The sequence below is a fragment of the Manis javanica genome, chromosome 5 (assembly GCF_040802235.1).
Source record: "Manis javanica isolate MJ-LG chromosome 5, MJ_LKY, whole genome shotgun sequence".
NCBI lineage: Eukaryota > Metazoa > Chordata > Mammalia > Pholidota > Manidae > Manis > Manis javanica.
Genome location: NC_133160.1, coordinates 149334060 through 149344521, shown reverse-complemented (window position 1 = coordinate 149344521; position 10462 = coordinate 149334060). Strand labels below are relative to the sequence as shown.

Genomic DNA, 10462 nt, shown 5'->3' with positions numbered 1-10462 from the left:
AGTGCCTGAGGTGTCATTTCCTTTAACACAGATAATATAGATCTTTGTCAATTTTTAAAATTTTTAACATTCTGATATGCATGAAAAATGTCTTTTTTCCTTCTAGCACAACAGAAGCCTTTAAGTCACTTTTTCCACGTCTTTTGTTCTTATTCGTGGTGACCTAACCATGTCCTTCTTTTGGTTGTTACTGATTTGTGAAATCTTTCATTTATTTGGCTATTTGTTCTCTGTATGTGATATTTTGGAAAGACTTTTCTCAGTTAAAAAAAAAAAAATTCCAGCTACATATGTCTTCTTTTGCTGTTTTGTTAATTGTTTTTTATTTTATTTTTTCTCTGTTGTAAGTTTTTGTCTTGCTTTTTGCAGTGAGAAGAAACTTACTATTTTAAACCATGCAGGTAGTTAATTACTGGAATTATATTCAGAGGTAGGCCTGTAGATAAGCACATTAACAGTAAATAATACCATAAGTTACTTAAAAAATATCTTTCTACATAACTAAGTAGTATTTCTAATATCTGTATAGCAGGGAGAGATATGTAACCAGGCTAATTAGCTGTTTACTGATTTCCTTCCATTGGGTTAGTGTCCCTTGGGCATTTAGCTCTTCATCTTAGTATTGTCCTGACACTCCACATGAAGTCTTTTTTTTTAACCTTAAGTATGTCCTGTATAGAAGTAGTTTGTAAGCTGAATATATTAAATTTCTATCTTGAATTCTTCCAACTTGTCATCTGCTATTTGATTATTGAATAGTGGAAATAAGATGATTTTCCTGGAGGATTCTGCTTTGTTTGACGGATCGTTGCCACAGATATGCTTGGCCAACAGCGTTCATGTTCTCTGTCTTTCATAGTGAGCCCTAGAGCTTATGGCTGTGATACTTCATACAGTTAATTTTTTCTTTCTATGCTTTTCTCTTTTTGTTTTTTACTATTCCTACTGTTGTCATGAAGTTGTTCATTTTGATTTTAATGTAGTGCATGCTCTTTTTTTTAGGACTTTCTGTTGGTCTATCCAAAACTCTTACTTTCATCCTGGGCTCCTTCAATCTCCAGTGAAGTCAACTGGAATGCTAGGTAACAAAAGTCAATGAGTAATTATGATTCAGCATATAAAGATTTCCTCAACCTTTTTGTTGCAATTTGATCATGTTGACATCAGATAAAGCCAGTCGATCTGTCCTGATACTTGTGTACTGCCCTCTCAATATTTTAAAAACAATAACTACCATTTTTGTTCCCTTGCATGTGCTGTGGGGAGGGCCCGAACTCTTTAGAGAGCAAAATCATTCCCGGTTAGGAAAGGGAGGAACTTACACAGTTGAAACTAAAAGACAGCAGGATTTTGTTTCAGCAGATATAGGGAAGTATAAAGACTGAGTAAAGCTCATTGAAAAGTAAGAGAAAGATGTGTCTCAAGGAGTTGGTACTTTGAACACTAGTTCAGAGGGAAAATCAATACAAAGTAAAGCTTTTTTATGAAATGTAAATGAAGTTGGGTATCTTTTCGATTTTCTTGGAGGATATCTACTAAAATTAGTAAATGAAATGAGAACTAGCAATGTGGCAGCATCTACCATGCATTAGATTCTTTTCAATCAAACATCAGTAAACCATTAGATTCTCAGAGCTTTAAAAGATGGCCCTCACTAATCTCATTTTACAGATGGGGCAATCCAAGGTCAAATTTGAGGTCAAAGACGTCAAAGACTTTGCAACGTGTTGAGTTAATAGTGGAGCCCCATTTCTTTCTCTCCCAGTGAGGGTCTTAGGAAGAAGATAATTTCCCAAGGAAACTGATTTGGTGAACATTCTGATTGTCAAAACACATACTGTTGGACAGGGAAAAATCTCCCTGTGCCACCCTGAGGAAATAGAGTAGCGGGCAGATTGGTAGGTTTAAATGAATGATTACCTAGTGTTTTTTTCGTGGTTTGTTTTAGTATCACCTGTATTTTCAATGTGGAAAGTTTCAGGTTAAATTTGCCAAATACTGCCTGTCTGTCTATTATTATAATTTTCACATCACGATCATTCCTTACATACTTTGGGAGTCTGTGTGAACAAGCACAGGCTGCTCTGATGTGCTTCTCACCCACCCAGGATCTTCTCTTCCCAGGTGATCACCTTTTTGCTCAGTCAGCCCCAGGCCCCAAACCAGCATCAGCTGCTCTTTTATAATGTTCAGATTTTGAGATGATAAAACCTGTATTAAAGATTTTATGTAAAATTAAATATGAATGTACCAGGATTCTTTTGTTTCAACCTTTCAAAATTTAACATGTGACTCTCATAGTCTAATATGCAGACTAATTTTAGTTTTGATCGTTAGGTTCTAGGCTCATGGAGGGAAGAAAACATTTTATGCTTGTCTGAATCTCTAGCACCCAGTATGCTGTCATGTGCTTTTGAATTGAATTGTTTTGATGCTGTTCAATAGAACATTTTTCTGTATCAAAATAATTAAAATAAAACCTCTTGTGGTCTACATATTTTAGAGCGTATTAAACATAATGGATTTGACCTTTGGAGTTTGTGGCTAGAAGACCTTACTTCCTGGTAATTAGGAAAAGCTGATTGCAGAGTAACAGAGAGGGAGACTCCTGGGTTGTAGTACATGACAGACCCACCTTATTCACTTAAAGTGCTGTTCTCTGAACGTGAAGATGACAGCTCTAATGATTCAACTTCAGCATTACACAATCTTGAGTTGTTTTTCCGGTAGAGGTAATTACTTTTCACCCTCACTCTCTTGGTTCTGATTCCCTAGGGATACACTGCATGCAGCTCTAACATGACTAGCCACCTGAACTTGAGAGTCTCTTAACAGTGGAGCTGAGCAATTAATGCACATATGTTTTGTTTATGCATTATGTTATCATAACCCCTTGAACAAAGTAGCTATGTAAATTTCATGTTGAGAAAGAAACAAAATGACAAAGAAAAAAGTCCTTATTTTCTGCTGTGGAGTCCTCATTTCATTACCTGACAATTAGGGGATTTAGCATAGATAATTTTTGAATATTCTCAAATTCTAAAAATTCTTGGTTCATTATTTCGATGTAGTTAAACTAATAGATTGATTTCCACACATTAAGTCCTCCCATAGTACTGTGTTATTTATTATCTTAGGCATTTCTGTTTTTGTTGTTCTTGTTTGGAGAATAAGCTCAATGTTGTTATTATCTTTGGATATATGTACAGGTCAAAATAATATTCCGTGACTTATTTATCAATGACATATTTTCAGTGACAGAAAATAAACATGTTTCAGTCAGCCAGAGGTTATGCCTTAGTAACATTGAAATAAGGTATTTTGTTTTTTATTTGTTATCCTTTTTCAAAGTTAAACTTCTGATTTACCTTGACCCTTGTTAGTTTCAGATTATAAATTATGTATAAATACTAAGCATGGAAAAATATAATTCTATTAAGGGCACTAAGGAGTCTGTCTGGTCTGTCTTGTAGCAAAGCTGAAAATATCCCTGGAAATGAGAGCTTTTAATCCCTCACTTTATGGTTGAAGAAACTGTGGTCAAGGAGAGTGTTGTACTGCTAGTTAGCATCCCTGGTTCTCTAAATTCGAATCCTCAGTCTTCCAGTTTATCCACGATACATTTCTTCAGACTGGAAAATAATTAATAATGAGATGTTGATGATGATTAGTGTCTAAATCTAGTAGAATTCCTGGCGGTGATGCAAGCCAAAAACTGTTCTCTGCTCTCCAGGAATTTCAGAGAGAAATGCCAACAGTGTGAAATTCTCTGTAGCTTAACATATTTCCTTTATAAGACCTAGAATTTTTGGAATCGTGTTATTCTCTCCACAGAAAACTTTCTTGCCATTAACAATCTCTACCTCACAGTGTATTAAAATCATGCTGAGGAATTGTATTAACTTCTTTTCATATAAGCAGAGTTTTGTATCCTAATGGCTTGGCCATTGTGAGATGTAGAAATTGGTCTCCGAAGAGTCCTTTTTTGAAGTGTGTGTATATCTATATAAAGCTATCACAGAATTATGTCTCAGACTTGATAACATATTTTGTCCAGTGTTTTTACCACAATAATATCTTGTGCCAACTGCAAATATCCTTTTAGGATTTGCTGCCTCTTCAGAATCTTTTTGTTACTGCAGGTTTTAAATAAATACTGTGAGAAAAATCTTGCCTTTTGCTGTCTCAGTAGCTTCTCTCAGCTTAACAACAAAGGAGTCCTAAGTGAGATCAGGTGGAATGTCACTTGATTTAGTCTTTCTTATTTGAAATAAAAATCCTTGTACTCCTGACATTCTGATGTTTGCAGCACTACATTTTAAAAGGTTTAATTTAGTACTGTGAGGTTGATCTAGTGTTGCTCTGAACAGCATGATTTAGGAACGTAACTCTCGTGATAAGAATTTACTGCCCAAAATGAGTTAAAAGAATGAAAAATAAACAAATGATTTTCTATCCTATGCAAGAAACAGATGCTAAAGTAAAATAAATTCTTTTATGTTTATAAAAATCAGTTAAGAGAGACATTTTTTGTCCCAAAACCTTTACCATGACCAATGAGTGTCTGTCTTTTGCAATTTCAAAACTTTCTTTAAGTTCATATGTGTTCTGGGATCAGAGTGCCACTAAGGGAAACTGGACTTTTTTCCTGATGGCTATGAAATGATTTCCCCTTTCTCCAAAATTTTGTATTGGTTGTCCTGCCCTGAAAATGATGCTCATTCTCTGAGTATGCAGTTAGCTATTCTCTATTTGGTAACCCCAAGCCGCTGTATATGGCTCTAATACAATGGATCTCAGCCAGAGATTACTGTATCCCCAGGGGAGTATCTGGCAATGTCTGGAGATGTTTTTGGTTGCCACACAAGGGGGGTGCTATTGGCATCCAGTGGGTGAGGGCACAGGTACTGCAGAACATTCTACGGTGCACAAGGGAGGCTCCCACAACAAAGAATTATTCAGCCCAAATGTCAGTAGTGGGAGGGCTGAGAACCTCTGCTCTAACACTTATTATATTGTATTGTAATCTTTCTTTGGCACGTGCCTACACTCTACTGGCTTTTACTAGTTTTACTGGGCAAGAAATAGTCTTCTGCCTCCTTAAGTATATTCTATATATGGTACATGTTCATGAACACTGAATGTTGAATGACTCTCAAATGTTAAGTCTTACTGTGGTAGTTACATACCTATACTTTCTCTCCACTTACTGTGAGGTTTGGAAATCATTGTTTAAACTTTTGTATTGACATATGGCATATAGATATTGCACAAAACTTAAGTGTACAGGCCAATATTCATCAGAAAATGAACATATCAATACAACTACTTCATAAGCCAACAAATAAATGTTGCCAGCCTCCCATAAACGATGTTTCCCAAGCACCACTTCCTGCCTCCTCTCCACTCATAATGGCCATCTTGATTTCTAACACTGATTTTCCGTTTCAAAATTGTTTTCTGGTCCCCAAACAGCCTGTTTATGGGATTCATCCAAGTTATGTAAAGTTGTAAGTTGTCCATTTTCACTGCCTAATAGTATTATCATTGGATTAATATACCAGCCTTTTTTTATTCATTTAATCGGTGATGGATATTTTGGTCTTTTCCAGTATCAAGCCATTAAAGTTAATAGGAGTCTAAACATTCTCCTGTTGGTGTGTGTATGCACACATTTTTGTTACGTATATACTCAAAGCGAAATTATGAGATCATAAGGGAAATGCATGTATTCAACTTTAAATATGAGACATGATCAAACTGAAAGATGGGCAAAATTATCCTTTTTCCTACTTCAGCATATCTTGAGTTTATAAGGAATATGTTGCTATTTCTGATAAAAATGACCTCTAACATTAGTGACTGAGGCACAACTTAATTGGATAAGAGGCTTAGGTTTTGTTTTATTATTTTCATAGGTTTCTGTTGTAAGCTTTTTTTTCACAACAGCTAATGTTAAATAAGAGGCAGTTATTATTGATTTATGTCAATCACATCTCCCCACAACACACATATCTCCACTCTGCTCAATTCACCTACTGACCTTTTACTTGGACTCTTCATCCACATGTGTATCTTTTTTTCTTCTTGTTTTCCTTATTTAGATAATCTTTATTCCATCTCATAATGGTAGTTTTTCTCCCAATTGAATACTGTCCTTCTAAAACCATATATTGATGATATGTGATATTTATTTGTACATAAGGAGAGGAACTATATTTATTATACAGTGTACAATTTTATAATAATCACCTAAGACATTATAATCTCATAATATAAGAAGATTATAGCTTTTTAAGGCTTCATAAAAGCTAATGAATTATTTAGTACAATACTCTAATTTTACAATTGAAACTCATGGGAAAATTTAAAGTTACTTGCCCAGGAGAAAATGGCTCTTTGTAATGGGGCTGGAACTAGAACTCTGGCATTTGAACTTACAGTCATGGCTTCTTCTAGTAAACAATTGCAGGCTAATGAAAAAGAGATGAAAACAGCATAAAGGAATTATTAAATTTCTTAGAGTATGCTATAGCTGACCATAATCTCTAGCTGACAGGAGAAAAAGATAGTTATAGTAGGAAATATGTCTTTTTCATATGAAAACCTATAAATAGACATCTTACTGCTTTGGGCAGCTATAGGTACAAAAATTTTTTTAGGTTTAAAGAACACCCCACAGCACCTGATTAATTGATTGATACCAGAGGAAGAAGTTCTAAAGAAAGGACTGATTTTTTTTTCTCTTTTAGCAATTGTGTGTGTGTGTGTGTGTGTGTGTGTGTGTGTGTGTATGTACGGGGTGGTGGTAGTGATGACGAAGTATAGTGGTATTATGTACCGAGAGGTTTTTTTTTTCTTAATGTGTGATATTGACATGTATGTGTTCAAATTAATTCTCTGTTGTGATGGAGTCTCTGGAACCATTTTAATCAAATTCAAATATAAAAGTGTGAGGAAACACAGAAAGAGGAGAGAAGTGGAAAAAGCATTTTAAAATTTTCCATGATTACTAGCATTTCTCCTTTTCATAGTGGTTTCACTAATAATTTAGTATTTTCCAATGCTTTTTTATCCGAGCACAGATAAAAAAATAAGCTTATTCTCTAATGCCAACTTCCTTCAGTTCTTGCTGGTTACAGGGAACACTATTTTGAGGTTCTGAGGTCAACTGTAGATTTATTAAGAAAGAGTGGGCGCAAACATGCCAAGTATATGCTATCTTGCAGGAGACTAAAAGCCAGTGTTTCAGTTTTGTTCTTACCACCTCTGCGTGGATTTCTCATAGGCATCTCAGACTGAGCAGATTCCAAAGGAAGCCTTGGTCTTCCTTTCTGTGCTGCTTCACCGACGTATTTCTCAACTCAGTCTTTAGGACCACTGTCCGTTCCATTGTTCATACCAGTAACTGGGAGCCCTTGCTGCCAGCTCTTTTCTCATCCCACCTCCAAAGAATCACCAAGTCTTACAAGTCCACCTCATAAAATGATCCTGAATTTGTCCCCTTCTCTGCATTTTTCCAGTGTTCACCTAAGTATCAGCCTCCATTAACCAGCCCCCACCTGCTCTGCTCTGAATGCCCATCATGATCTTCCCGTCATTACACACTCTTTCCCAATTCAATTAATAATCCAAAAGTGAGCCTGTGTTTGTAAACTACAAATCTTGTTATATCTTTTTAGTGTGTAAAGCCCCAGAAATACTCCACTGCTGTAGGATAAAGGTGAAAAGCTCATACAGGCTAAATGGCCATGTATAGTCTGATCTCCAGGCATTTCCCTAGCATTGCCTTAGGCCTCTCACAAAATCACCTTGCATCATCCTCATTGGCTATTCAGATTTTGAGTAAAACCAGATTTCTCCTCTCCTCAGGTCATTCATACATGCTGTTCTCTCTCCCTACAAGTCTCTTCCACGTTTATTTCATTTAGTTAGAGATCTCTCCCTCCTCTTTGAAACTTCAGCTGAAATGTCAGTGAAGGTTTTCCTGACACGGCTTTGGTAATTTTTTCTAAGTACACACACATAACATTTCTTGGGAAGTCTTATTCTACTTTAAACAATTGCAATTAAAGTCTAATCTGATTTGAATTTTTATTTAAGGTCTGTATTAGTTACCCATCACTGATGTGAAAAGTGACTACAAATGTAGTGGTTTAGAACAACACAGATATATTATTTTACAACTTTGTAGTTCAGAAGTCAGAAATGAGTCTCAGGGGCCTGTCATCAAGGTGAGGCAGGATAGCATTTATTTCTGGAGGCTTAAGGAAAGAATCCATTTAGTGCTTTTCCAGGTCCTAGAGGCTGCTTACTTTCCTTATAGTGCCCTACTTGCATCTTCAGAGTCAACAATGGAAGAGGAATTCTTTCTTCTCATGCCATCTCTCTGGCCCTGCTACCTTCTTCCCCATTAATGATCCATATGATCACATCGGTTTTACCCAGATAATTCAGGATCATCTCACCATACTAACATCAGATGATTAGAAACCTTAATTCTATCTGCATTCTCAATTTCCCCTTGACAGGTATCCTAACATAATCACAGGTCTCAGAGATTAAGGCATGGGCAACTTTGGGGGACCATTCTTCTGCCTACGACAAGGCTTATCTCTGATTTTAACCTCCCTGAGAATAGGAACCATACTTGTCTTGTGTAATGCTAGGTCTCCAACACCTAGTGCAATGCAAGTACAGTGTAGAATCACATAAATATTTGCTGGATTAAAGAATGAATTAATAAAGAACAATTATTACTAGTTATCAGTGGTAATAGACATAGGTTGCAAGTCTCTATGGGGAAAAGGCTGCATCCTAACTATGCTGCATCATGCTAGTATGGGAGGTACCAGTCAACTGTTGGAACTTCTTAATCCAAGCCATCTCATATTCTTTGGGAATTAAAAAATAAACCCTGCATTTCAATTTGGAATACTTGTTGGTTCTCTCTAACCCCCACCAGAATGAATTTCATAATTATCTATTCTATTCAGAAATATCAACATAAATGTGCTTTGCTGAAGGATGCAGCTGCTATCACTGAGGCTGACTGTAACTCAGACATATGCTGGGTAGCAGTAGATAAGTTTGGGGTTAGTTGTGATAGATAATCCACAGAATAGCTAGACTGCATTACAGGAATTAAGAATTCACTGTAATTACTTTAATCTGTAATCAGCTCAACATGGTGCACAAAAGACAGGCAGAGGAATTCTGCAAGCAGAGAGGAAGTTGGCTAATTATTCCAAGACCATCTCTTTGTTCCCATATTGATTTTGAATTGTATGACCTTTTCATTCATTCATTCATATATTTATTCATTCAGTGGAATGTGTTAATTACAGTAGGGGAATATTAATTACACTAGAAACAAAAGCCAACAAAACATGTCCCCTCACCTCTTGTACATTCAAGCTTATAATGAGTGACAGACATGTAAATAAACCTATAAGGAAATATTAATTCTCTTCATTTATTGTAAAAAGAGAATGTTGTAGACTCAAAGCTAATAAAGAGTTACTATGATGAAGTCCTTTAAATTTTATATTAGAAAGACAAATTATTGGAAAACAAGCACACACACACATTCACACACATACACCATGTTGTTGCCAAGGGAGCCAGATGAATTCACTAAGGAAACTAGTGAGGTTTAATTTTTTTTTCATTCTTGAGTCTGTAGACTACAGACTTTATACTAAATTTAAACATATGACAGACTATTTATGGCACAATAAAGTCAGTCCATAAAAATCAGGTGCTTTTGCATTCTCTTTGAACAGTTGTCTTATGCCATGAATGAAAAGGTTTGCATTTTCAAAGTTCAGCTAAGGAAACTCCTGTTTCACATTCCTGGTTACCAAGAGACTGTGGCTTGTCCCAGTGTGTAAACATCTCAAAGTGAACAAGTGCAAAAGATTTTTACAGGCTGGATTAGGGGTGGGGGTCTTACAAGATGCTATTTAATATGGATACATGTTTTAACAGGCTATGTTCAAATGCAGAATGGAGATAAACTTTGAAAGCAACAGGTATGAAAAAGTCTTCAGGAATTTCATATGATTGTAAATTTAACATAAGTTGGCACTGAGTGCTTTCAGGACAGAATCAGTTTGTGTGGTTTTAGACCACTTGATTAAGATTATAGCACATGGGAAAGGGCTGATGGCCCCACAGGGGTCATACCCTACTAGTTGTATTGGTGTTGCAGAAGGCCATTGGGAGGACATGACCGCTAGTTGACCTGAGAGCTTGACCCAGTCAGCTGGAGGCTCTTCACCCCCTCCCCATCGGTGGAATGTACTTCTGCTCACTATTCCCACAGTATGAGCCATTTTCAAGGGCTTAGCCTTGAGTGAGCGTTGTTGTGGAGGCTGCCTCAACAGTACAAGCCACTGAACCCAGGAAAGGCATTTATATACACTGTTAAAATTCTGGCGGGTGGGTGCAGAGTTACTGT

General features: G+C 36.3%; 1 protein-coding gene across 9 annotated transcripts in view; it reads left to right on the top strand.

The window, feature by feature from the left end:
• The window catches only part of PCDH7 (protocadherin 7), a 404329-nt gene that overhangs the window by 126419 nt on the left and 267448 nt on the right, over positions 1–10462 (top strand). The gene's annotated exons all lie outside the window — the stretch shown is intronic.